Source organism: Lepidochelys olivacea (genome assembly GCF_965140295.1).
Source record: "Lepidochelys olivacea isolate rLepOli2 genome assembly, chromosome: 21".
In the NCBI taxonomy this organism is placed as follows: domain Eukaryota; kingdom Metazoa; phylum Chordata; order Testudines; family Cheloniidae; genus Lepidochelys; species Lepidochelys olivacea.
In genome coordinates, this window is record NC_140431.1 from 8726183 (window position 1) to 8753726 (window position 27544).

Genomic DNA, 27544 nt, shown 5'->3' on the forward strand with positions numbered 1-27544 from the left:
GCCCCGTGCAATGGTGGTGCTGGACTTGGCCCGTGCATGGTGGCATGCCTGTAGTGGCCCAGTGCAATAGTAGTGCTGGACATGGCCCCATGGCAGTGTCCCCGTGCAATGGTGGTGCTGGACATGGCTCCATGGTAGTGTGCCCGTGCAATGGTGGCATGCCGGACGTGGCTCCATGGAAGTGTCCCAGGGCAATGGTGGTGCTGGACAGGGCCCCATGCAATGGTGGTGCTGGACATGGCCCCATGGCAGTGTCCCCATGCAATGGTGGTGCTGGACGTGGCCCCATGGCAGTGTCCCCATGCAATGGTGGTGCTGGACGTGGCCCCATGGCAGTGGCCCTGTGCAATGGTGGTGCCGTACATGGCTCCATGGCAGTGGCCCCGTGCAATGGTGGTGCTGGACGTGGCCCCCGGGCAGTGGCCCCGTGCAATGGTGGTGCCGGACGTGGCCCCATGGCAGTGGCCCTGTGCAATGGTGGTGCCGGACACGGCCCCATGGCAGTGGCCCCGTGCAATGGTGGTGCTGGACGCGGCCCCATGGCAGTGGCCCCGTGCAATGGTGGTGCCGGACACGGCCCCATGGCAGTGGCCCTGTGCAATGGTGGTGCCGGACGTGGCCCCATGGCAGTGGCCCCGTGCAATGGTGGTGCTGGACGTGGCCCCATGGCAGTGGCCCCGTGCAATGGTGGTGCCGGACACGGCCCCATGGCAGTGGCCCCGTGCAATGGTGGTGCCGGACACGGCCCCATGGCAGTGGCCCTGTGCAATGGTGGTGCCGGACGTGGCCCCATGGCAGTGGCCCCGTGCAATGGTGGTGCTGGACGTGGCCCCCGGGCAGTGGCCCCGTGCAATAGTGGTGCCGGACGCGGCTCCATGGCAGTGGCCCCGTGCAATAGTGGTGCTGGACGTGGCCCCTGGGCAGTGGCCCGGCCGGACGTGGCCCCTGCATGGTGACATGCCTAATGTGGCCATGGCCCCGGCTGGGACCCTGTGCTGCTGCCCCCCTTTCCCCAGCCCCGTGCTGCTCTGCCCAGGTGCACTGAGTGGCCTGGAGGCAGGGGGAGGGGAGGCCAGCGCCCTGAGGCCTGGGCCCCTCTGAGCGCGGGGGGGGGCCCGCACAAGGCGCTCCTGCCCCTTTAAGAGTCTCTTTGTCTCTGAAACATCCTTATTTACCCTCGTGTGACTCAACCAAACTTCAGCCTGCGATTCACAAAGCCCGCCTACGTCACCGGCCCGGGGGTGGGCTATGGAGTCCCCGCCCCTCCGCCCTTCTCCCCCTCCCACTCCGCAGCGCAATTGCCCTAAGCCACTGAAGCGCCTGCCCCCCGGCCGGCTACGCAAGCCCCGTAAGCTAGTCCCGTGTTCGAAGCTCGGGCAACGCAAGCAGCGTAAAGCCGCGAAGAATTCAGCGGCAAAGCCTACGCCATTCACGTACACTAGTAAAACGTTCGCCGCCGGGGCAGCGTAAATGGCGTAACATAAAGGAAAGTTTCCGCTCTGCTCGGCTACGGGCGTAAAGCGCCGAAGAACCCCGCAGGGCCGCTCACAAGAGCCTTGCGGAGATGGCGTAAGTGGTGTCGGTGAATGGGGCGTACAGCGCTAGCGAAGGGCGGGGACGATGGAGTGTGTGGCGTGCTTTCCGACCAATGGCGTCGGGGGGCGGGGCGGGGCGGGCGGCCAATGGGCGGGGAGGGGGCGGGGCTGGCCCCGGTTGGGGTGTCTCGCGCTCGGTGACAGCTCGCGCGTGCTGATGATGGCGGTAAATAAAGGGGTTAGTGGGGGAGGGGGGCTCTGACCCCCCCGGGGGAGGGGGCTTCACCCCCCCTGAGGGGGGCTGGGGAGAAGGGGTTCAACCCCCCAACTGGGGGTGTGAGCCCCCCATATAGCAGGAGGTCCGGGGGGCTTCACCTCCCCGCAGGGGCTGGGTACGGGCGTCTAACTCCCCGGGGTGGGGTGTGAGGGGGCTTCATCCCCCTGTGGGGAGGCTGGGGGGGTCTAACCCCCTTGGGGGGCTGGGGACAGGAGGGGTTCACCCCCAGTTTGGGAGGCGAGGGGGCTTCACCCCCCCCGTGGGGGGGTTTGGGGGGGTCTAACCACCCAGGGCGGTTCGGGACAGAAGGGGTTCACCCCCAGTTTGGGAGGCGAGGGGGCTTCACCCCTCGTGGGGAGGCTTGGGGGGGTCTAGCCCCCCAGGGGGGCTGGGGACAGGAGGGGTTACCCCCCAGTTTGGGCTGTGGGGTGTGCAGGGGCTTCACTCCCTTGTGCGGAGGCTGGGGGGGCATAACCCCCCATGGGGGCTGAGGGGTTTAATCCCCAGTTTGGAGGGTGAAGTGCCTCATTTCTCAATGCGGGGGATCAGGTGAGTTTATTCCCAGAGTGACGGGGGGCGGGAGGGAGCTGAAAGGATTCGTCTCTACGGGGGGTTCACACACCCCCAGGCAGGGGCTAAAGAGGCCTTCATGCCCACAGTAGCAAGTGGGGACAAGGAGGCTGGGGGGGTCACCCCCTATAATGTGAGGTTGGGGGGAAGCTGGTGATGGAGGCCAAGGGACAGTTTACTGCCCTTTTGGGGCTAGGGTGAGGTTCAGCCCTGGAGTGGTACATGTGACTGGAGGAGGAGCTCAGGGAGCTGGAGGGAGAGCTCAGGGGATGAGGACTGGTGTGTTTGAGGGAGCTGAGATGGGCTGAAAACTAGAGAGTGCAGGTGCTGGAGGTGAAGGGGACCTGGGCACAGAGGTTATAAGGGAGGCTGGGGCAAGTGTTGAAGGGGAAAGGTAGGTCTGGGAGAAAGAGATGATGAGTGGAGGCTGGATCAAGGAAGAGGTGAGGATGGTGGCTGAGCAGTGGTTGGGGCCCTCGGTGATTAGAACAGGCAATATAGAGAGAAACCATGGGTTGCTGGGTAGGGAGTTGGAACTAGAGCTAACTATGAAGAGGCCAGGTCCCTCAGGACCCTCCCAGAATTGGGCCCTAATTGTGTAACAACTTTTCCTTAAATCCTTCTTGCCTTATTCATACCAGTAGAACCATTGAAGTCTGTGTGACTCTGAGTTTAAGGTGAACAGGATTTAAGTTGTGTAAATACTGCAGTTGGAATATAATGGCTGTGAGGGTGATACTTTGTAAATAACTAATATAGTTTCATAACAATATTTAAAGTTCATTTTAAATGTATGGCACACAAGCTCCCCCTCTCTCTAACCAGAGCAATGGCAGAGAGTGTGTTGGGTGCTTCTTTATAAATAAAATGATTAACTCTCATTTTATCCAAAGCCCCAGTATATGTATACTAAGGGAAATAATTCGAAATTGTAAGGGGGATGGACTAGATGACCTACTAGAGACCTGCATCCCTATCTCCCATGAGTAGTCCTTACTCACGTGTCCCACTGAAGTTGCTGTGCTTTGAGTAAATGTTGTAGGATGGAACACAAAATATTTTCTTCTTCCAACTACCACGATTTTATCCTCTATCTTCTAGAAAAGAGGGAACAAAAAAATCTCTTTTGTTCACTTTGTTTGAAGTTTCCATCTGTTTTGTTTTATTTGGGAGGAGCGAGCATTAGTGATGGTAGTGGGGAAGAAGTTGAGGTTGGAGGAATGTGTTTACTGACAGGTTTTTAACAAAGAGAAATACATACTAGTTGATTTAGCCTCTTTGATACAAACAGTATTCTCCAAAAGCATTGCAGAGAGAGAGAAATAGAAAATAATAGCAGAGGGGCAGAAATATAGGCATCTCCTTTTAGTTCTTTTGATTGTTGCTGTCAGTCTTGAGAAGCCAGACCCACATTTAAATCATATTTAAAACATAATTGCAACCTGGAGAACTGGCAGCAGTTTGAGTGCTCCTCCCACAAACATGTATTCTTTCCCCCCTGTCAATAAAGAAAAGTAAACTCAGATTATGCTTAGTTTCTGGAGTACTTGTAAAAAGACTCTAAGAATACATAATTATTGGGAATGCAAGAAGCTTAATGTTCTTATAAGTGAATTTGAAGTTACAAGCCCAATGTCTAAAAGTTTGTGATATGCAAAGGAAGGGTTTTTTTAGATTATTTCTGGTCCCCCTCCCTTTTATCTGATTTAGAAAATCCCAGATTTATTGTTTTGTTCACAAGGGATAGGTCTGAAAACATTTATATGTTGTCTGCTTTGTAAGAATAAACATATTGTCTGCTAATATCTCTGTGCTCTAAATACACTTATCAGTGTATTTATGTATATATTTGCATACACAAACATGAGTAGATCTTTGAAAAGCTGCTCATTTTCAGAAATAGATATTTGCTATATCGTGTTCTATAATGCATTGGAAATGCAAACATGCTAATTTTTGTTCCTGAAAGAAATAATTCCTAATCTTAAGAAATGTTTGTTTATGAAAGAATTCTGAGTTCTCATTAAGGAGTGTCAGCTCTCTTTGGATTATATAGATGAACATAAGAAAAAAAAGCTGTGTTTTGTTTTAATAATCCGTTAGAGCTGGATTCTACAAACCCCTGAAGTGGGTTTGCAAGATCTGTCCTTTTTGCATAGTGCTGCTTCACAGAATATAGATTAAGTTGCTTGCTGGGCCCTGAAGAGCTTGAAGTGAAGAGGTTTGATGTGCAGTACTTTCTCCTTACTTAGACAAAATTCTAACTGACTTCAAAGGAAGTTTTTCTTAAGGAAATACAGATCAAACCCATAGAAAGACTAGGCAAAAACTGGGGACCACACATTAGATTAAGGATGGTAAGGAGGGATGATTGGAATGGGCAATAAGCTTACAAGGATTCTTGGAAGAAACAAGTTTAAAGTGATATTTGGATGGGAAGGGAAGGCTCTTGGTGGATGAAATCTGAGACGCTGTTCCAAGAGAAGGGAACAGCATGAATAAGGCTAGAGGATAAGGGTAGGAAAAAGATGAAAGGGGCAGTGGATATTGGGAGGGGGAGTAGAAGGAATTAGAGCAGATAAGTTGGTGGATGGATGAGATCGAGAATATGAAAATCCCTCAGTTTGTGTAAATACGGTCGGACAAATTCACCTTTGGCATAAGTGGGTATTACTTAACTGAAGTCAATAGAATAGCAGACTGCTTAAGCTAGTGGATAATTTGGCCCTGGTGTCTTGTACTTGATCTCTGTTGGTGTATGTCTAAGATAACTAGCTATACTTGGAGCTTGCTGTGATTTATTTGACAGTGGCATCTTCAACACATTGCTTTAATTGTTAAAAATATATATATATTTATTATATAGTGTTTACAATGCAGTAGATTTTTTGAGCTAAACTGAAGGAGGATTTGATATCTAGTAGGTATCCAGGCTCTATTTATCTGGGTCATTTTGCTTCATACTTTTAGTTTCAAAGTTTAGGTGCATAAATTGAAAGCTGAAGAACTGGAATCTGTCGGCTGGTATTCTGCGTGCTTTATTACCATTTGTTGTTAGACTTTCTGTTTCCGCTTTCTGAGACTGCAGATTTCACAAGTATGGTTCTGTACCATATCATGTGGTTGAGTCCAGTTGAACTCTTGACAGGTGGATCCTATGGCACAGTTAAATATGAAATATTCCATTTTTAGTTCTCTCAGTTGTGTAGTCATCTTCTGAGCGTCTTTGCTTGAAAGGACTCATATAACTGTAGCAACACAATAAAAGTTGAATGGCACATGCATATCAAACCCTTATTTTCATTCACTTACATTTCTCAAAATATTTGTTGTACTTAAATTTCTCATGCTTGGTTTCACCGTAAAAGGGAGTTCATAAATTTTTTTCATAAAAGCCTGTCAGCAGTTCTGAGTAAACTGTGTGTGTGAATCAGGAGCGAAATTTTTCATCAGTTGAAATTTTTTTCAGAATCTGTTTTCATGCTCAGGTAACAAAGAAATGACTTTGTTTTAAACCTTGTCCCCTCTGAATGAGAAATGCAAATTTGTTCTTGTTTTAAAAAAATTGTTTGGAAAATAAAAAGGTGTGAATATTTGAAAATCCTGTGCTGACCACTCACAATGTATAACTTTTCTCTTACTTAAGCATGCACCAAAGTGTGACATTCCAAATGTTCCCAAGGCAGATGCTTGTTTTTCTCACTAACAATTATTCTCACTAACAATTCTAGCTGATTTCACAAGTGGAAAAGGAGTGGTTTGGAACTGACAGTTTTTCACATCTGTAGATATTTCTTGGCCTCATACAAGTTTCATTCATTCATTGATAAAGAGCTTTGCCCTTTGGCTTAGAGTGAACTCTGCTCGACAATAGCTCTTTTAAATTGTCAACATCTCAAATAATAGTTTATAAAATGTTAAAACTGATAATTTAACAAACTAATTTTTTTAGCAGGTGTGCATCTGAGGATTAATTTTTGCATAATTAAGCCATCTTTCACTGTGATTTCTGGGATGACTCGAATTATAAGTGCTACAGGATGTTGTGGTTGACAAGACATTTGCTGGCTGTTTTTAAGAACTGATAAGGTTTGAATATGCCTCATCTGGCCTGCAAAGCTAAGCAAGGCTTGGCCTGGTTAATACTTGGACTGCGGACCTCAAAGAGAAGTCTTTGAAAGAAGTATCTTTTGTATACCATATTGTTAATCATAGCCATAGGACTACGACTGACAGAAAAAGAAGATTCTCATTTAGTTCAATATGTATCCCTTCTGCTTCTGGATGTGAAGGTCTCTGGTTCAATTTCTTGCTGCAATGGATTCCTCACAAGTAAGGATAATCCTTCATTTGATGTTTGCTCACTTGGAATCCTTTCAGTATTCTGTCCTGTCCACATCAGGCTTTGCAACTCTTTTTTTTTTTTTTTTTCTTTGCCAGAATTCACTTAATCATTAGCTGTTTTTATTAGTCATGGTTGAGGCAAAACATTTAAGAATACTCTGTGAGAAATAATTCTGCCTTGGCATAAGATGGTATAAAGGATGGATCTCCCATTTCTAATTTATGTCATTCTTAATGGCTTACGACTTTCCTGAATTACTGCCTTTTGAGTTGAAATTCCTCCTGATTATTCTTAGGGCCCCTAAGTGAAATAGTGTTTTAGGAAGTTTGGAGAAACGCTCTTTTTGAGGACCAGTCATTAAAATAAATGCAAATGCATCTTCTGACAAAATATTTATTGAAATGCATTATAAAAAGGACATTTATACAGATTTTTTTAAAGCCCCAAAGTATGTTAAAATGACAGTAAGGATGAGGCTTTAATTGCACAAAAGTCAGGAAATTCAGAGATCAAGTTTCCACAGCAACCTTAGCTCTGACCATTTCTATCATCTTGCCATGAAAGACCTTATTGTAAGGCATACAGGCAACAATGAGCAATGTGAATGTTCAGCAAGTACAATATAATGAAAAGGAACTACTGTTGCTCCAGTAAAACTCAGTGACTATGTTGAAATGTATTTACCTACGTTGCCAATTGCTGTAGGATTTCTGTGCCTCACATTATTTATAAATATAATAATAATAATAAACCATCCTATCTGATACTGTTTTAGCCTAGTTGCCAATCTTTATTGGGTGGTAAATTTATCCAGTGCATCATTCAAGAATTCATGAAAATTTAAAATTTTCTTGCATTTGAATGCACTTTTCTATATAACCTTTGATATGCATGTATAGCATTTAGTATTGCATATATATTTTCAAAAAGAAAAGGAGTACTTGTGGCACCTTAGAGACTAACTAATTTATTTGAACATGAGCTTTCGTGAGCTACAGCTCACTTCATCGGATGCATACTGTGGAAACTGCAGAAGACATTATATATACACAGAGACCATGAAACAATACCTCCTTCCACCCCACTCTCCTACTGGTAATAGCTTATCTAAAGTGATCATCAAGTTGGGCCATTTCCAGCACAAATCCAGGTTTTCTCCCCCTCCGTCCCTCTCCCCCCCCCCAAAACTCACTCTCCTGCTGGTAATAGCCCATCCAAAGTGACCACTCTCTTTAAAATGTGTATGATAATCGAGGTGGTCCATTTCTAGCACAAATACAGGTTTTCTCACCGCCCCACCCCATACACACACAAACTCACTCTCCTGCTGGCAATAGCTCATCCAAACTGACCACTCTCCTTACAATATGCATGATAATCAAGGTGGGCCATTTCCAGCATAAATCCAAGTTTAACCAGAACGTTAGAAAAAACGGGGTGGGTTAGAAAAAAACAAGGGGAAATAGGCTACCTTGCATAATGACTTAGCCACTCCCAGTGTCTATTTAAGCCTAAATTAATAGTATCCAATTTGCAAATGAATTCCAATTCAGCAGTTTCTCGCTGGAGTCTGGATTTGAAGTTTTTTTGTTGTAAGATAGCGACCTTCATGTCTGTGATTGCGTGACCAGAGAGATTGAAGTGTTCTCCGACTGGTTTATGAATGTTATAATTCTTGACATCTGATTTGTGTCCATTTATTCTTTTACGTAGAGATTGTCCAGTTTGACCAATGTACATGGCAGAGGGGCATTGCTGGCACATGATGGCATATATCACATTGGTGGATGTGCAGGTGAACGAGCCTCTGGTATTGTGGCTGATGTTATTAGGCCCTTTGATGGTGTCCCCTGAATAGATATGTGGGCACAGTTGGCAACGGGCTTTGTTGCAAGGATAGGTTCCTGGGTTAGTGGTTCTGTTGTGTGGTATGTGGTTGTGGGTGAGTGTTTGCTTCAGGTTGGGGGGCTGTCTGTAGGCAAGGACTGGCCTGTCTCCCAAGATTTGAGAGAGTGTTGGGTCATTCTTCAGGATAGGTTGTAGATCCTTAATAATGTGTTGGAGGGGTTTTAGTTGGGGGCTGAAGGTGACGGCTAGTGGCGTTCTGTTATTTTCTTTGTTTGGCCTGTCCTGTAGTAGGTGACTTCTGGGAACTCTTCTGGCTCTATCAATCTGTTTCTTCACTTCCGCAGGTGGGTACTGTAGTTGTAAGAATGCTTGATAGAGATCTTGTAGGTGTTTGTCTCTGTCTGAGGGGTTAGAGCAAATGCGGTTGTATCGCAGAGCTTGGCTGTAGACGATGGATCGTGTGGTGTGGTCAGGGTGAAAGCTGGAGGCATGTAGGTAGGAATAGCGGTCAGTAGGTTTCCGGTATAGTGTGGTGTTTATGTGGCCACTGTTTATTAGCACTATAGTGTCCAGGAAGTGGATCTCTTGTGTGGACTGGACCAGGCTGAGGTTGATGGTGGGATGGAAATTGTTGAAATCATGGTGGAATTCCTCAAGGGCTTCTTTTCCATGGGTCCAGATGATGAAGATGTCATCAATATAGCGCAAGTAGAGTAGGGGCGTTAGGGGACGAGAGCTGAGGAAGCGTTGTTCTAAGTCAGCCATAAAAATGTTGGCATACTGTGGGGCCATGCGGGTACCCATAGCAGTGCCGCTGATCTGAAGGTATATATTTTGTGGATTGTGTAATAAAAGATCCTATTATGGGTCCAAATTATGGCCTCCTGTTCTTCCAGGTATGGAAAACCCTTTATGTAGCAGAATCAGTCAATACAGTGCTGCTGCTTGAGGAGGAAAAGGTAGGATTGTGGGAGCCTGTGCAGAGGATTCATGCCATGCAAGCTGAAGAGCATAGCTCCTTGTGTTTCACTGCAGAAAGGAAGGTTTACGGTGCAGTTTCAGGGTTGGAGGATGTGCACCTGTGTGGAACCACTGCTTTTTAACTTGATGTAGCACACGCTGTGGCTATCAGTCTGAATATCAAGTTTTTCTTTGGGGGGGAAAAACAAGCCCAGACACACACACCCTCAGAGATTTTTGTCTAAACTGCCCTATTGTTGACACACAAGGTAATTAACAGTTCACCCTCCTAAACACTTAGCCACTATGAACAGTTAATTTGATTGTGGCATGCTTTACAGAACAAAGTATTTTCCCCCCTTATTTCAGTGAATGGAAGATCTCCCTCATTAGTGTAAAAACTTAAAAGATGTATTATTTTGGAAAGGGATGGGCAGTGATGTAAAATTTCAACTGATTAAACACAAACGCATACATTTTTTAAAAAACAAATCCTAGTAAATTTAAAGATTTAAATGTACTGATTGTGTTGTATGTAGTGTTTGTAAATGTACGTTGTGTATGTAATAAAAATCCTTAGGTCTTATATAGCACTTTACATCCCTTGATCTGGGAAATACTATTATCCTAATTATACAGATGGAAATTGAGGCATAGGGCGGTGGCTTGCTTACATTCTAAAGGCACAAACTGGTTCAGTGCTAAACTAGAGATACAACCCAGAAATGGAGTAGAAAAGCTTGGTTTATTGGTGTGCTTCCTGCGCGGAAGAAGGCAAGGATACGTGGCATGGGTTTTAGCCAGGCTGCAACTTTATTAGTCAAATTACAGCCAAGGTTCCCATCGAGGACTGCTCAGTGCAGTCACTTGCATCCAATTGATCCTTTGCCAATTCTTGGGGTACTCCCACAACAGGGAGCCAATCATTGCAATAGGAGGTTCTCTGGGCACCTCCCCCTGCCCACTGACATTCCTCCCCTTTTCAAGGGTTGAGGTGAGAGTGTGCCTTTACTCCAGCCAGCAGTGCCATAAAGCACATTGGTGGGCTAGTGTCCCAGCCCCTGGTTTGCATTTGGCCCCAGGGGTTTAAAAGTGTTGCCCCATCCCTTAAGGAGATGCCCTCGGGATGCCCCCTATGTTAACTTTTTGGATCTGGAGCCTAAATCAGTGAGTTCCTACACTAGGCACTTGCTAGAAGCAGGTGCCAGCATCACCTTGGCTGCCTCCACCCCACCCCTCACAGGCTACCTGGAAGTTTGGCAAACCTAATACCAAGATCATCCAGGAAGAAATCGGCACCTATATCAGAGAGGTGTACTCAGTCCTCCCCAGTTTGAGGGTGGAGCTGGTTCCCAGGAGAATGGTTTATTCTAGTTGCACTGCATTTAAAACATGGGTTGTAAAGAGTGTTTTGAAGTAGGAGAGTGAGGGAACCTCACATGTTTATAACCAGACTGTTCTAGGCATAAGTTGTGGTAGAGAAAGCACCTTATTGTTGGGAGTGAGTGGAGAAAAATGGACCAAATAAGAGTAACACTTGGATGGAGGGGGCATAGGGAGAGATGAGGGTAGAGATTTTGGCAGTGGAATGCCTTAGAGAGAAGAATCTTGCATTTTATGTGGAAGAGAAGAAGCTTGAGATAGATGTTGGGAAGCCAGCAAAGGGATTTGAGATGGTAATAGTCATATTGGAGCAGCAGAAAAGGGAAAGGATGTTGGCAGCAAGTTGGATGACTTGGAGAGGGGAAGTGATAGAAGAGAAGTTTCTGTTTCCTTGCATTCCAACTGCAGAACATAATATATATCCCAAATCTGAAAAGTGAGGCTAGTTATAATATGCAGGGTAGAATATGTATCTGTTTGCAGCATGACCGACTAAATAAAACCCCTACTCTGTGACTGTGACCTTATCTTTTTGGCATCCATTTGGCTAACTAGCAGTTTACACTTTTAAATAGTTCTTCTAACATATCTGTGGCCAGGTCTGCACTACAGACTTACGTCGGTATATCTACATCACTCAGAGGTGTGAAAAATCCACACCGCTGAGCGACAGAGGCATACCGACCTAGCCCCCAATGCAGACGGTGCTATGTCAGCGGAGAGCTTCTCCCATCAAAACAGCTACCACCTCTTGCGGTGGTGGATTAACTAGGCCGATGGGAGAAGCTCTCCCATTGACATAGGAGTGTTTTCATCTAAGCGCTGCAGCAGTGCAGCTGTGCCAATGCAGTGTTTTAAGTATAAAGCTGCCCTGTGTGGAAACATCTGATACTCCAGGTATAGTTGCCGGAAAAGTTGCTGAGAGGGGAGGGCAGACACATGTACTCAGGCACTTGAAAAGTTTAACCAACGTTGTTTTAGTAATGCAGGAGCCAGCGGGGGTGAAAAGTGCCATGTTGCCATGCTTCTTCCCCTCTCTTCCACACACAGTACCATGACTTTGAAACCATGCCTCTGGGCAGTTTAAAGAAATAAACAGTTGTGTATTGTATTTAATTCTAACATTGTCAATCGTCTTTCTATTTAATACATTTTAAAACGTATCTTACAACATCCCTTATCTTTGTTACATCTCTTTACCCATCTTTGCTTTCCTCCATTTTCTTTTCTGTAACAGATTATTGTGCATCTTTTCTTTTTTCACAAATCCGTCACTTCTTTTCCTCCTTTCTAACCACACCCCATTATTTATGTCTCTGTCCCCACATTCCATTCACTCTCCTCTCACTGATATTTTTCTCTTTTCTTTCTTCTTCCCAACCACAGAAATTTCTCAGTTCCTCATTTCTTTTTTGTAACTTTTCCCATCATTTTTTCCCACCCAGCCACCCACACTAGTGCTTGGAAATGTTACCAGATGTCTCCTAGTCAGAGAGGACTAAACAATGCCAGCCTAAGATTTAAGATGAAAGATGAGTGGCTCTGCGCTTTATGCCCAGGTGAGAAAATAACCCTCACTTGCCAGATGGAAGGAAAGGGGAGGGTTCTGGGATTTCTGTTAGGTTGCTGTCTCTGGACCCTGCTCAGAGGCAGAAGCTCTCTCTTGGTCTACTAGATGTCTGATAAAATTTGAAATACCTCCCACATCCCTCTCCTTGCTGGTCAGTCTTAGGGTGAAACAGTGCAGCATAGGATAGCAGTTAGAGGACTGCCAAGTAACTGCAAAATAAAAATGTGTCCATACAAATCTTACTCATTCTGCAATGAATTTACTCCACTTTCAAAGTGGATTATCTAATTCATAATAATTGGCCAGTTAACTTGCAAGAAGGGATTGCATTGTTTTGATGCACATCATTTTAATTAGAAAAACAAACCCCATGTAAAAAACCTCCCCATGTAGACAAGTCTTTAATCTGCTTCCCTCTGGAACTTCCTGGCTGTGGAGACAGACCTCTCACTACTTCTGTTATTGATCCTCTGCCCCAGTGAATATCTCCAATGCCTGCCTCTGCTGTAGTTTACAAGCAGCCACAGAGTGAAATAGACCTGATTTTTGTCAGTTCCATTGTTGCCAGCAGGGTTCAAAATACCAGGGTGAAAACAGACAAAATTCTGCTGCAGCATGGTAAAATCAGTATTGCTAGCCCTCCAAAAATGAGATTGGATTAAAAATCATTATTTAAAATAAGAAGAAAAAGAAAGTCAGAAACCCCCAACATGTTCTGGTTTTTGTGCCTTAGGTGAATTTGGGTAACATTTTCAAGCTCTTCTCTACAGTCACGAGGGCTAGAAACTTAAAAAAAAAAAAAAAAAATGGAAGTTGAGAGTTCTCATCTAATCACATGCTTCCAGGAGCTGAGACTTTAAAAACAAACAAAAACAAACTCGCACCAAATATCGTGACAGTTGGCAACGTTGTGACTTACTTGCCATAAGCAAGTAGAATTTTCAAGCTCTGCCAATAGATTCCATGACTTGTACAGGGGAGAGCTCTGGGCTCCCTGTGATGAAATTAATTCTTTTTGTATTTGAAAACTCACTATGGAAAGTGCATTGTGCCAAACACAAGACACATTGCAATATGAACTACAGTGCACATCCAGTGTGTTGGCATAATGGGACACAAGTGGTGTCACAGAAACATCGCCAGTGTAGTCAGTGCCATGGAGGAGGCATGGAAACATTTTGCCAAATGCAAAATTTTAAATTTGTTTTGAAATTATTTAGTGCATGGAGATTGGAACAAAGAGAGTGGGCCTGGAGAAGTAGGGGTGGGAGAAGAAGGGCAGGAGAGGGTTTTATTGTTTATGTGGGGAGATCCAGGACTTTCTGATGTCCCTTGAGTCATGTTATTTTTGTGGGAGTTAACACATCCAAGAATTACCTAATTTACCACGGTGGTATGTAGAAAGTTCTCAGGTCTGGGTAGTGGATCATTTGCATGATCGGTGGTCCAGATATGAAGGATGTGTGACATCAGAGGGAGAGTAGAGAAAGGTTTGAAAGGTCTTGGGTTTGAAAATAAGGAGAGGATGTCAAGATTGATGAGAACAAAAGTGCAGTGTGGTTGTTTTTTAAACTGACCTCATGCTTATCCAGAAAAATCTGTTGGTAGTCCCAAAATTAGAGCTGCAATGTAGATAAAATCTTCACTTTTCAAATTCAGCTGGGGAACTACTCTGAGCAAATATGAGGCTTTTGGTTCCTTTGCAGTTACTGGTGTGCCCCCATACTCCAGTGCATGGATAGGCATATGTCATGTACCGTGTTGTGTACGGTTTGTAGGAAAGATGATCTACAAAATGCAGTTGTATTTGCTTGCTTCATTCGTGTGAGTGGCAGTATTGAAATATAGAAAAATGGAGATCAGGCAGGATATTGAAAACCTTAAAAAAAGATGAGGCAACTGCTATGTGCTATAGAAACTGAAACAAACAAAGGTGGCAGGTTTAATGTCAAGCTCCCTACTTTTGACACTCTGTCACCCTGTGATAATTTTTAGATTGCCTATGGTGAGCTCTTTGTGCAGTCATAATGTTTAACATCACCATGCAGTGTATATCAAAATACAAAATAAAATGTATTTTACTGCATTGCACTCGGTTACTGTTTCTTTTGAGAAAATCGTAAATTTTTGGCAAAATGTGAACATGAGATTGGTATCTCTCTTTGTTTTACCTCCTCTGTGTGGAGAAAACTCACTGCTTTGTGATAAGTGTTGTTCATCAGTTTTTGTTCACAGCATGGTAATGAGTATACATTAACTGTAACACCTACAGTATATTGGCAGCCAAAGATCAGAGTGTGAAATCTTTGAGAAAATGGAATACTTGTTAGGGGCACCTCTCCAGCAGTCAAGACATTTTTAAGAAAACCTAATAGATGGGTTTCATTAATTAGGTAATTATTATGCAATTCAGGGAGAAGTCTGTCATTTTTAGCCCTGAAATGGCAGAAGCCTTTTCCAATATCTTTTATTTCTCCTCTGCAGAAGCTCCTGTGTCCCACACTACCCTGCTTGTATAATTCAACAGTGTTTCCATACACAGAGAAAGAAAATTGATATATGTAGTTGCTGTTATCTCAGGAATAGTATGAGTTTTTTTCACTTGAAATTTTTCTTGTATAACATACAAATCGTAACAAACACTTTTTTTCTGGTGAAGCATCCTTTTTTCGTTTCAAAGAGAAAAACCACTGTCAGCACCACAAAAAAGTGTTTCTTTGGGTGGAATTTTTAAAAATCATGTAAGTTATATCTAGACCAGTGGTTCCCAAACTTGTTCCGCTGCTTGTGCAGGGAAAGCCCCTGGTGGGCCGGCCGGTTTGTTTCCCTGCCGCGTCTGCAGGTTCGGCCGAATGCGGCTCCCACTGGCCGCAGTTCACTGCTCCAGGCCAATGGGGGTCGTGGGAAGCGGCGGCCAGTACGTCCCTCGGCCTGCGCCGCTTCCCGCAGCCCCCATTGGCCTGGAGCAGCGAACCGCGGCCGCTGGGAGCAGCGATCGGCCAAACCTGCAGACGCAGCAGGTAAACAAACCGGCCCGGCCCGGCAGGGGCTTTCCCCGCATAAGTGGCGGAGCAAATTTGGGAAACACTGATCTAGACAATTATATACTGTAGGAATTAAGGGGGAAAGTTTCTTTTTAAAATAAATGCCTTAACCTTAACTTCCTCCATGAGATGTTTGTGAATATTTTTTAAAAAAATGAAAATAGTACAGTTTAAGATATTATGGTAAATTGAAATTAAGATTGTGATGTTAGGAACCAAGAACACCTGAGCAAAAGGAGCTGTCTTGCTTCTTTATGGTGCGAGCAGTGAAGCTTTTACACTGAACACTTTATCATGTGTGGCTGAATAAGAAATAAAGCATTCTCATGGTGAATCCAGTGAATATTTTGAAAGAAGAACTGATTTAATAGGGTAAATGCTTTAGTGCATTTGTGTTCTTTCAGTCTTTTCTGTGGAAGATCAAGTCAAGAATTATAGGCCACAGCTGTGTTCTTCCATTTAAAACTTGTATAGGGTATCAGCTGAGCCAATTAAAAAATGGTGACCACAGCCTTATTCACTTTGAAAGGCAGATCCGTACACTTGATCAAGAAGTGCTGCCTTGCAATCATATTCTCCCATTCAGTTTCAGTGGGTGGCATTAGATCTGATTAAGAAATACTGTCCTACAGTTGCATTCTCTCTCTCTCGTGCATACTATGAAAGGGAAAGCCTCAGAAGACGTATTCAAGGCTTTTATTTAAATTAAAAAAGAAAGGGGGTGGGGGAAGCATTCTTGCAGCCTTTGTAAGTGGATATGCAGATGACCTGAAAGAGAAGTGCCATTTGGTCAGAAATATTACATGAATGTCTTGAGAAAGGAAGAGCAGTCAGTGCTGGTTTGTGTTTCTGTCCCACTAACTGCTTTGTTCCCCAGACTCCTAAGAAGGATCAATGGCTCTGATCCCATTTTCTCCTCTCTCTGTTCCAATAGACTCATAATAGATGTATTCTCCCCCTTTTTTTAAAAAAAGGGGATTTTATATTGAAGCTTTCATTCTTGCCATAAATGTGATATGAACTGGTCGGCTTCTTGACACTTTTCAGAGTAACAGCCGTGTTAGTCTGTATTCGCAAAAAGAAAAGGAGTACTTGTGGCACCTTAGAGACTAACCAATTTATTTGAGCATAAGCTTTCGTGAGCTACAGCTCACTTCATCAGATGCATACTGTGGAAACTGCAGAAGACATTATATACAAAGAGACCATGAAACAATACCTCCTCCCACCCCACTCTCCTGCTGGTAATAGCTTATCTAAAGTGATCACTCTCCTTACAATGTGTATGATAATCAAGGTGGGCCATTTCCAGCACAAATCCAGGTTTTCTCACCCCCCCCCTTTCCAAAAACTACACACACAAACTCACTCATACACACTGTAAGGAGAGTGGTCACTTTGGATAAGCTATTACCAGCAGGAGAGTGAGTTTGTGTGTGTAGTTTTTGGAAAAGGGAGGGGGGTGAGAAAACCTGGATTTGTGCTGGAAATGGCCCACCTTGATTTTCATACACATTGTAAGGAGAGTGGTCACTTTGGATGGGCTATTACCAGCAGGAGAGTGAATTTGTGTGTGTGTGCGGGGGGGGGGGGGGGCGGAGGGTGAGAAAATCTGGATTTGTGCTGGAAATGGCTCAACTTGATTATCAGACACATTGTAAGGAGAGTGATCACTTTAGATAAGCTATTACCAGCAGGAGAGTGGGGTGGAAGGAGGTATTGTTTCATGGTCTCTGTGTATATAATGTCTTCTGCAGTTTCCACAGTATGCATCCGATGAAGTGAGCTGTAGCTCTCGAAAGCTTATGCTCAAATAAATTAGTTAGTCTCTAAGGTGCCACAAGTACTCCTTTTCTTCTTGACACTGGTTCTGCAACCAAGTTTACTTAATAAGAGTAGAATCTTAAAATAACTTGGTTAGAATTTCACATTATACTATTGCATACTTAACATGCTCCAATTGAATTATAACAAGGGCAGTGTGTTCTAAGGAAATTACATGGTGTTTGTGGTTGACTTCTAACTAGAGCAATATCTGTCTTACTGAATATTGAACTGTGGTCTCTAAGAACAAATCATTTTTCATACACAGCTCTTGGGTAAAGAAACCTTTTACATTATTATATGCTAGCCTGGGTGGGCTTAAGAACAAAATAATTCACACTTTCTCTAATGTGTATTTACTTTGCTACACCTTTTCCCTTTAATATAAATCTGTTTCAGTAGATAAGATTTTTGGCTTCATTTGTTGTGTGTTTTATTTTTTTTAAATATACATCTAGCTCTTCTTTGCATGGCACTTAAGTTTATTCTGTTTCAGTATCAGAGTTTCAAATTTAACCTGTGTTGTAGTTTGTCCTTTAACATGTTTCTGGTGGTTGGCAGCTGGACTAAATTACAGGTGGTTTTTTTCCCTTCATCAATATATGATTTGCTGCTTTAAGAGAAATTGATTTGGTGCTGCACAAAAGGGAAACGTAGTTTCTTTTTTCAGTTCTTACAAAGGTCTTTGAAATGCTACTTCCCTTGATTATTGTACCCTCAGTTTGTGTATCAGGTCATGAATCTCTCAGATTGGTCTGTGCCTCCAAACATGGGGAGATCAAACTTGTGTGGAGTATCCTTTCGCTTGTTAGTATTTTTTGGCTTGTTTGATACATTACTTTTCAATCTAAAGAGACAGTTGTAGTTTTGACCTTTTACTTTGTTGGAAGGTTTCAAAGTTCTATTACATGAAGCTGCTTGCAATTTAAACACTTTCAGTAGTATTTGATAGTGGTTTTTCAGTATGTTCCCACTCAACTAAACTATATTGGCTCAAAGCCGCCTCCCCCTCCCCAAATATTGATGTGGCTGTTAAGCTTTGTTCTCCTTACTTGATAGTCTAGAAAGTAAAAAGGATAGATCCCGCAACCCTTATTCACTTGAGTAATATCTACTGATTCAGATAATCCTATTTACTTTAATAGGCTCAGAATGAATGTTTTAAATAATAATAATAGCCATTTTGGCAATAGAGATGTCTTGAATGAAAGTGTTATTTTATTTGGTATGTATTGTTACTAGCACCAAGTATGGTCCTGGCTCCTGAGTCTGAAAATTTTTTCTTGTGCAAGGCACGTACTTTGTTTTCTTACGTATTCCTGTGTGCTGTCTATATAAATTGGTGGTTTTCATTTTTTTTAATCGTCTCACCTTTTAATTTAATTTTGGTTAAAAATGCCAGCCAATTGAGGGATGATGAATAAGGAGTTGAATCCACTGCCTATTTGATTTCTATAATTTTTGTTTCCTTTCTAGACACAAATTTAGCTGAGAGGCTAGTGTCCTGCCTCTTAATGCCCACAACATTTTGGGTGTTTTTATTTACTGTGGTTGTGATGTTCTACATTCCAGTAATGTTTAGAAATGAACTTTAAACTAAATCATTCTGAGGGATGTTTGAGAAGTTTCAGACAAAATAAGAGTTGGAAAATAAGAGCTAACAATGGAAATGCCAACACAGCTTTCAGTATAGAACAGTGTATATTGCCAGTAGGGGTCTGATCTCTTGAAACTGAGATCTCTCAACATATATAGACGTCAAAAGACGCTGAGCACTTTATAGGACTAGGCCCTGTAAATTCTTTTTTTTTTTTTTTTAACCCAAATAGCAACCATCTCTTCCTGAAGGTGGCAGACATATAATAGCACTTAAATATTTAGTTATACATTAGATAGAACAGGTGGAATCCATTCAGTTCTCTTTGAAATGTGTCAATACCAAAAATGTCTCCATGACTGGGCAACACTAGCTGCTGTGGGATATTTAGGTGTTTTTTACTGATTCATGAACAATGAAAAATGAGATGTTCTATTTTGGAAACTGTGGTGAACTTAATGTGAGCCAGAGAAGTATTTAATGATAGATTAACTGAATTTTGATCGGTCATCTGCTTCAAAACACACTCTTCACTGTTGTGTAAATCAGGAGTTTGCAGACTGTGGGATAGAGTTTCCAGGTGGCCCAGCTTCCTCTGGTCACTGATTGAGTTCAGCGCAACCTGGGAACGTGGATGGCAGCAGGCTCACTTAAAGCCTCTCTCTCCTTCACCTGGTCTCCAGCCTTGCCTTTTGTGGCTCTTGATTAACAGATATTGGGCTCTGATTTATTTTTATCTTTGAGGGGCTCTCTTCTTTCTGAACTCCACACTTTTCCTAAGGCAGGGGTAGAGAAGGAATAAGGAATAAAGAATTTAGAGAGAAGCATTATTTGAATGATTTTGACTGTCATTCTATTGAACTGAGATAATCAGATTGATAGCTAAAAAATGCATCTATAATACTCAACCCAAACATAAGCAATTCACTGTTGCTCAGGTATTCTCTGCCCCCCACCTTCCTGGATTTTATGATGAAGTCATCACCTCTTGTCTGTCTCTGCTCTCTTATTCCTTATACAGTCTCTTTCCCTTTTCAGCCTTATTTTGCCCAGTCCACCTCATGCTGGTCTGTTGCCCACTCCCCTTTGGGACTTTGACTTGAGGCAAGGTGCCTAACTGCTTTTCTTCCCTTGTGAGTTTTCTTTGCGCCCCACGCCCCCCCGCCCCGGGTCTCTTTTGTCACCCTTGTTTGCCATATTGTTCCCTGGAGATGCCTGTTTTACCCCTTCACATTGAGCCATTATAGCAGTTCTGAAGGGGAAGAGACACATTCCTTCAAACCTCTTGCTTTAACTCCCAGTAGCTGTCCTCACTGGCTCAGAAGGCAGAGTTTTCTTCCCCTCCCATTGCTGCAGGCTCATTGGGGAAGAGAGATGGAAAGCTATAACCCCCTCCCACCACTCAACCCCCATCCCTTTAGCAAATGGCAGAAGAGTTGAGAAGAGGCTCCAAACTGTCACTGCTGAGCACAGACTGCAGCCCCACTGTTCTAGTGAAGTTGTGACTCTCCTGCTGTGGGGAAGTGAAATTATGAAGGCATTTTAACAAAACTATGATCCTTATGGTTACCCAGCACATTTAAAGCCTGAGTTAATGTGGTGGTGGAAGGACCTGTCTGTTTTTGTCACACACATTCTGACGTGACAGAGCATTACTCTTCTACTTGGTCACTGCATTGGTTGCCCATTAAATTCATCATCACAACATTAACTTTAAAGATGATACAACAGTGTAGCTCTCTTTATGCTGCCTGCCTGACCTGCTGCCTTCCTGTATGCATGGTTGCCCTCTGAGATCTCTTGCACTACTAGCTTCCTGACAGCTCCCAGCTTTATATCGAAGTCTTTGAGATGCCATGCTTCCCAGCTGCTACTGCACCTCTTGAATTTGGAATTCATTGCCTGTGCAAGTTTGACATGGTCTATTTATCTCTGTTTTTCAATCCAAACTCAAATTTTGCTGGTTTCTTTTGCGTACTCTGACTGACTGAGCTTTGCTTGTTATACCTTGGTCTGCCCTTGTGAAAGGTGCTATAAAAGCACAATTTCTGTTACTGCTTAGCTGAAGCCCATGAAGTCAAACTGTTACTTGACAAACTGTAAACATTCTTTACTCAACATAACTCCATCAGACTAAGAATCCTCTTAATGCCAAACTTATATCGTCAGTGGTACTCAAATCTTACGAAATGTTTGATCTCTGAGAATGTTGGTTTGGCTTGTGATGCACAAAGCATGATCCCTTTCCATGAAACTGAGTTAGACAGAATTTTTCCAGCTAAACATTCTTTCAGTGTCTTTGTGACCTGCAGTCTCACTTTCCATTGACCTTAATTCTGAGTTACAAAAACTTCTGTTTGTTTTGTTTTAATCAGTTAAGTTCTGTAAATGCTTCAAGAATCGTTTGCAATGTGTACAAACTTTGGAAACGGCTAATTAGAGGGGGAAGGATGGCCTTGGAAAGTAGCAACTTTGGCACTTCATCTAACAGGTGACAAGTCTTTACCTTTTATGAATGCTTCTTATTCACAGTGTCCTAGACATATATAAACTTAAAATTTATTTTACTGTTATTAGGAAACTTAGTGCTGGTGAAAGGTGTCAATCTGACCAATAGTTCTGAAGTCTTTTATCCCCCTTTTGGAACTGATCCTGTGATGCTTTGAAAAAAGAAAAGGAGGACTTGTGGCACCTTAGAGACTAACAAATTTATTTGAGCATAAGCTTTCCTGAGCTACAGCTTATGCTCAAATAAATTTGTTAGTCTCTAAGGTGTCACAAGTCCTCCTTTTCTTTTTGCGGATACAGACTAACACGGCTGCTACTCTGGAACCTGTGATGCTTTGAGCACTCTCAACTCCTGTTGAAATCAGAAGAAGCTGAGGACACTTAGCACCTTTGAATAGTTGCTCAGCATCTGATAGTATAGGATCTCAAATTCCCAAAACTGGCATAGCATGGGAAACAGCATGACAAACTTCTCCCACTAATGCATCTGGAGAGAACACCTCTGTGGGTGAAAGGGTAATTCTGTTTTGATGTCTGCTTAATCCTTGACTTCTTTGCTGAGTCCCCTACTGGCAGTTGTGGTTTTGTAAAGTGGAAATTTGTCCACTAGGAAGCACACTGAGAATTATTTAATTTTATATGTTTGCTATTTAATATAAACAGTATTTCTATTAATATAAAATAAAAATCTATTTCAGGTTGGCAGCTGATGGGTTTTCTCAGTAGAAAGGAACCATTAACTTATTATTAAATGTGAGTGCCAGGTCTTCAAGCTTCATGGAATTAGATGGTCATTATGTTTTTAGGCAGATTGTAAGGGATAATAAAAGCAGACGAGTGAAAAGTAGCAGGTTGTGCTGGCTAGCCTTTTAACTCTGGGGAGAATAGTGAAGGTTGTTTATGTGTAGAAAAATTTATTCTTGCTTTCCTAATGTTGTTCAGGATTTGAGGAATATGGTTTCATTTTTTTGAGGGTGGGGGAGAGAGTTCTAAGGTTGAAAATGGTATTAAGTGTTTCAAGAGAGAGGAGCTTGGGTAAAATTGTGGTATGCCTTTGCTTTTTAAAAAAAACACCACTTTTTGGACACAAATCAGATGTCAAGAATTATAACATTCAAAAGCCAGTCGGAGAACACTTCAATCTCTTTGGTCACTGAACTACAGACCTGAAAGTTGCAATTCTTCAACAAAAATACTTCAAAAACAGACTCCAATGAGAGACTGCTGAATTGGAATTAATTTGCAAACTAGATACAATTAACTTAGGCTTGAATAGAGACTGGGAGTGGATGGGTCATTACACAAAGTAAAACTATTTCCCCTTGTTTATTCCGTCCCCCTACCCCCCACTGTTCCTCAGACGTTCTTGTCAACTGCTGGAAATGGCCCACCTTGATGATCACTACAAAAGGTTTCCCCCACCCCCTGCTCCCCTGCTGGTAATAGCTCACCTTAAGTGATCACTCTTGTTACAGTGTATGGTAACACCCATTGTTTCATGTTCTGTATGTGTATTATTCTCCCCACTGTATTTTCCACTGAATGCATTAGATGAAGTGAGCTGTAGCTCACGAAAGCTTATGCTCAAATAAATGTGTTAGTCTCTAAGGTGCCACAAGTCCTCCTTTTCTTTTTGAGGATACAGACTAACACGGCTGCTACTCTGAAACCTAACAACTTTTTGAGCATGTCATTTATTTGAGCTTTGGAGAGGTTGAGATTTAAAGTCACTAAACATTTAATTTAGTCATTTATTTTGTGAAAATACAATGAATAGGAAATACTAAAAATTGTTCAGCTAAGCTTTAAAGAACTATAAGTTGTAATACAGATGCAGAAGTGATTTAGTCGAGGAGGTAAATCTATGTCCTCCTGCCAGTCATGGGTTAATCTGTAATCAGACCGAGATTGTAAGGAGGTCTGTTTATTTTAATTAGTTAAGAATTACAAGTACACCATGAACTGAATATCTGTCTCACAATTTTATTTTGAGAAAATATGGCATTCATGATGAAATAAAGAATGAAAATCACTGGCAACTATTTTTTTAAAAGGGAAGGCTGAAAATATGAAACTGTAATACTCTGCTTTTCACCTTGTTTTTTTTGTATACGCCACGATTTGCTCATATATTTCGTTTTTCTCCCTGGGTAGTAGGTTGAAGGAAACCTAATACATGAGTTTGGAGTAATAGGGAAGAAAGAGCACATTTAGTGGGTGAGAAAATTTTTCTTTGGGTACGGTATACACTCAGAAATGTGTTTAGTGAAACCCTTTCCCCGTGGCGCTGCCTTATGAACAGCTGCTTGTTGATGGTGGGACTGTGACATCACAATCAAATAACCTCTTTGCCTTTCCTCCTCTTATTTCTTCTCCAGTTTACCAGTCACCTGATGACAAATTAACTGAGTCGGTGAGCTCTAAACCTCTGACTGAGATCATCTGTTAAAATGACAGACACTACAGAATCAGATCTCAACTGATTTTAAATTGTTCAAGGAGACCAATTGCCTGTGGTGTCATATCCGAGACAAATCATAGAATCATAGAATATCAGCTCTCAAACCCCGCCTTCTGCCTATAGAATCACAAATATCTAGGTGTATTATTGAGGGGGATTGTGTATTTCTCAGAGACATCAAAGCTCTCAAACCCCGCCTTCTGCCTATAGAATCACAAATATTTAGGTGTATTATTGAGGGGGATTGTGTATTTCTCAGAGACATCTGGTATAAGCCTTCAGAGAGGATTCCAGCCAGGCTAAGATGGACCCATAGTATGCAAGCTAGGAAAACCCTATTGTCAGGCAGTCTGGAACAACAACAGGTCTGAACAAGCGAAATTGTATTACTTTCTGCCTACCAGAAAATCTGCTGATAGGGATGCAAAAATTCTTTGTGCGTTGGCTGTCCAGCCTGCCAGACCTGAGGTTTAGAATGAAAGCTGGCCTGCTGCCTCAGTTTCCTTGTAAATACCACTGAGAAGCAATTGCATTTTATTTTACATTTTGGGACAGTGCGAGTAAGCCATATACATTCTCGCTTAAGTGGGGCACAATGGGTGAACAGAGCAAAAGGAGGAATTTAGCGAAGTGCCAGGCAAATCTCTGTTTTTCTACTTTTTTATGTTAATTAGAAAACTGTGGAGGGGCCTTGGGTCAGGCATAGTGGTAGGTTCACCCAGGATTTTTAAGTGCAGGTCAGATCAGATCAGAAGCCTCCCCTAGAATGAGGAGATGTACAAAATCCATATAATATAGTTTTTTACAAGCTTTATACAAATAATAATACATGGGGATGGTGATGTTGGAGAAAACATTTTGAAATCCAGGTTGTCCTTGGACAAGTTGTCTCAGTCATTTTCCTGTCATTTTCTTTTCCTTCATTTGGCACTTAACAGTATTTCTTTTTATAAACTCTTAGAGGATGTAAAAGAAGCCCGTGTTTTGATTTTTTTTTTTTTCCTCTGAGGGGTTTAAAAGAGAAATACCATTATTTATTGGTAAGTGAAGCAAAAAAAGATGGAAAAATGACTTAGATTACTGAGGATTTCTATTCTTTTGTTTTAATCTCTAATATGTCTCAAACAACATGTACTGAAGAAGCCTTTGAAACCCATTTCTGTTTAAGTACACCAAAATGTGACTCAGAAATCCTTTACATATATCTAATACTGTAACTAAGTCTAATATGGATTGCTGGTTATTCATTGTGGCTGTGAAAACAATGAAACCACAATCTGATAGTTTGTGATGGGGCATGTTGTTGTTATGTATTATTATTTTAAAATAACGTGAGTTGTTGGTCCTGGCATGCTTATTTGGGTTATTAACTGACTGTTTATTTTATATGTTGTGTCAGCTGTGATGTTATTTAGGAGATTAGTTAATAGTTTTTAAGATTTTGCCAAGATGAATGTGAATTAAAATGAAGGAGGAAAAGCAGAAGAAAACTGGCCATAATTTACCAAATCCTCACTGTCTAGTATAATTCATCTTTTGTGTCTGTTGTGAGGAGATTCTTGAAGAGAATGTTGGCCTGCTTGTATGTATGAGGGCTGTTAAATTGAACCAGTTGAATGTGTGATCAGCACTGAGAGAATTCTCTGTGATCTAGCTATAAAACATACTTCTGAGACGTTTGTTTCTTATAACTCTTACATATACATATTTTAATACTACAGTAGGAAGTAATTATCTGTTATAACCGTTATTAAGGGATGAGTTAAGACACTTTCTGCAGTAGATCAAAACGTGTTGCATTCAAGGTTGTTGTTATTGTTGTTATTACTATTACCAGCAGGACAGTGGGGTGGGAGTAGGTATTGTTTCATATTCTCTGTGTATATATAAAGCCTGCTGCAGTTTCCACGATATGCATCTGAGGAAGTGAGCTGTAGCTCACGAAAGCTTATGCTCTAATAAATTGGTTAGTCTCTAAGGTGCCACAAGTACTCCTTTTCTTTTTGCGAATACAGACTAACACGGCTGTTACTCTGAAACCTGTCTTTAAAGTGTTTCCAGTACTGGAAAATAGTTCAGTCATCCTGTTAATGAATATTATTGACAAAACAGCCAGAGAGATTCTGTTCAAATTATTCTTAGAAAAAGTGCCTGTGAAATCCAGAAGTATTTTTAACATAATGTCTGAGCTATGAGAATTAACTTCAGCTTTGAATGTATGCTTTACACAGCAGATGATAGAAAATGCAATCATTGATCTCTACATATGTATATATTTAAAAATCTATCTTCCATCTTTAAGATGTTGGTTTCTGCATTCTTAAAACATCTGTATATTTTCTGTTGAAATATAGTAGGCCGTGTTTAAAAAGTGCAGAGTATCAAGGAAAATGGCACATTGCAGAAATACAACATGGCTCATTTTGTTTAATTTCTGCAGCACTTTACTATTTGTAAGGCTTTTTGTTCACCAGGATTTGTATCAAGAATTTAGATCCTGACCTTGTAAACACTTAGGGACATTCTTAATTTTATCAAACTCATATATTTGTAGGATTGGGGCATTAGTAAATGCAGAGGGAGGCAGAAAGTTATCTCTTTCAGTCTGTACCCTGAAAGTTTGGAGAATGTGGGAAAGTAAAAACTGGGGGGCAGATCTTTAGCTGATGTAAATTGGCATAGTTCCACTGACTTTTCTTTAGTTCAGTGACACGAATTTACACAACATGATGTTCTGGCCCTGTCTGTTTTGGTAGTTACAATTTTGGTGTGTAAGGGAAGAAAATGTGCAGACAACTTAAAGCTCTTAGGGGTAGGGACAGTCTTTTTGTTCTGTGTTTGGACAGCACCTACTACAATGGGGTCCTGGGCCATGACTGGGGTCTTCTACATGTTACAATAATACAAACTACAATTATTAAAGAATGGTGCGGTTTCTACACTGGGGGGCTTCTCGAGAAACCTTGTTTGTGAATCAGGATCTGTGATGATGTTGGCATAGGTTATGGAAATAGAAAACACTGAATTTATACATTCTAAAACCTGGTTGCTGTTATTTTGAGAGCCGCAATTATTTCTTTGTATTGTACAGCTAGATTTAAAACAAAAATATTCTAACTCAAAGCACTTTTCCATATCAGATTTTGGTCATTTATCTCTTTTGAAGTCACTCAAGGTTTATACAGGGTAACTAATAGCAGAATTTTGTGCCTTGACTTTTCGTTTTTAATCCCAATGATGGAGATTATAGGAAACAAGTGAAATGTTTGTATTTAATACTTACTAAGTATATCTGTGTATACATTTCACACATGCAGACTACTCTGACATGATTCTCAACTTGATGTTGATTTAAAAAACAAAACACCTTAGAAGCCTATTAAAATTAATGGAAAAGGTTTTATTTATGTGAGTAAAAAACAGTTATAAATTCTAAACTGCCATAAAATGAGAATTACACAGCATTCCAATAATTCAGTATAACATCCACGGTTGATGCTCAGTTAACTTAAGCATTTTCAAGGACCTTCAGAACCTGTAATGGTGGTTTTTCACATTTTATACTTTCTTGGTAACCCTGTTAAAAGAAAACAAAGATACTGGTTCACTCCATGATCATATA

General features: G+C 41.9%; 1 protein-coding gene across 1 annotated transcript in view; it reads left to right on the forward strand.

Annotated features, from left to right (window-relative positions):
* The first annotated feature begins 1737 nt into the window (after positions 1-1737).
* The window catches only part of USP49 (ubiquitin specific peptidase 49), a 61374-nt gene continuing 35567 nt past the window's right edge, over positions 1738-27544 (forward strand). The window contains exon 1 of the mRNA XM_084610946.1: positions 1738-1761. The gene's annotated coding sequence lies outside the window, so the exon portion shown is untranslated. The remainder of the gene's footprint in view (positions 1762-27544) is intronic.